General features: G+C 43.0%; 1 non-coding gene across 1 annotated transcript; it reads left to right on the forward strand.

Annotated features, from left to right (window-relative positions):
* The first annotated feature begins 1,184 nt into the window (after window positions 1–1,184).
* On the forward strand, window positions 1,185–1,291 carry LOC141682292 (small nucleolar RNA R71). Its single transcript, XR_012559693.1, has one exon. It is a non-coding gene; the product is annotated as a small nucleolar RNA R71 (small nucleolar RNA).
* Window positions 1,292–1,572: the final 281 nt, after the last annotated feature.

Raw genomic sequence — 1,572 nt, forward strand, 5'->3', positions numbered from 1 at the left:
ACGGAGTAGTGAAGCTTCCTGGATCTTGTAGCTTTGGAGACAACTTCGGTTGCAGCACAGCACTGCATTCCTCCGTGAGAGCGACAGTCTCTAAATCATCTAGCTTCACTTTCCGAGAGAGAATACCTTTTTATAAACTTTGCATAACTAGGCATCTGCTCAAGAGCCTCAGCGAAAGGTATATTAATATGAAGTTTCTTGAACACCTCCAAAAACTTCTCAAATTGCTTATCCATCTTTTTCTTCTACAGTCGTTTAGGAAAAGGCGGTGGAGGATAGATCTGTTTCTCCCCTGTATTACCCTCAGGAGGAGTGTGCTGAACAATAGTCTTCCTTGGTTCCACTTCTGCTTCCTGCTGCTTTACTACTTCTTCAGCCCCAGCTTCTTCCTCCGAAACTTGAGTTTGTTCGGGGTTTGCAACTTTCCCAGAACTTAAAGTGATTGCCTTCACCTGCTCCTTAGCTTCCCTCTTTTCTGGTACTTCAGTATAACTAGGTAGTGTACCAGGTTGATGATTTAACAAGGCATTGGCAATTTGTCCAATTTGATTTTCCAAGGTCTTGATAGAGACAGCTTGGCTTTTGCACATAAGCTTCAACTCCTCTAATTCAGATTTTTCATTAGCTTGTTGTAGCTGAAGTTGATGTCTTAGTGCATATTGCGGTTGCTGAAAACCAGGAGGGTTATACTACTTTGCTGGGTACTACTGATAAGGCTGTTTAACCGCATTCTGAGTGTTGCTCCAGCTGAAATTAGGATGATTGCGGTTGTTAGAATGATAGGTGGCTGGCACACGTTGTTGCGATCACTGAAAGTTGCTCACGAACTGAGCTGATTCACTAGAAATAGCACACTGATCAGTCTCATGGGCACCAACACAAAGCTCACAAACACTAGATATTTGATTAACTCCATAATTAGCCCAAGTGTCCACCTTCATCGTCAAAGCCTTAAGTTGGGCAGCTATAGCAGTTGCTGCATCCAACTCCAGAATTCCTGCTACTTTACCTGAGTTAGCCTCTGAGAAGGATTCTAGTATTCATTAGCAGCCATCAGTTCAATCAATTCATAAGCTTTATTGTAGCTCTTAGCGCACAAGGCTCCTCCTGATGCTGTATCGAGAATGGGTCTAGAAGTAGCCCTCAATCCATTGTACAAATAGTTTATAACCATCCAATTAAGCATGCCATGGTGTGGGCACTTCCTTAGCATTTCCTTATATCGATCCCAAGCCTCACACCGAGATTCTCCAGTTTGTTGTGCAAACTGAGTGAGAGCATTCCTGATTGCAGCAATCTTCGCCATAGGGAAGAATTTAGTGAGAAACTTTTGAGCAAGATCTTCCCAAGTAGTGATAGACCCTGGTGGTAGAGAAAGTAACCAGCACTTTGCTTTATCCCTCAGAGAGAATGGGAAGAGTCGCAACTTGATAGCATCTTCAGTCACACCATTGAACTTGAAAGTGTCGCAGATCTCGATGAAATCCCTGATGTGCATGTTGGGATTTTCTGTAGGAGAACCCCCAAACTGAAATGAGTTATGTATCATCTGAATCGTGCTTGAATTGATCT

This window comes from Apium graveolens, chromosome 8, assembly GCF_009905375.1.
Source record: "Apium graveolens cultivar Ventura chromosome 8, ASM990537v1, whole genome shotgun sequence".
NCBI classification, from domain to species: domain Eukaryota; kingdom Viridiplantae; phylum Streptophyta; class Magnoliopsida; order Apiales; family Apiaceae; genus Apium; species Apium graveolens.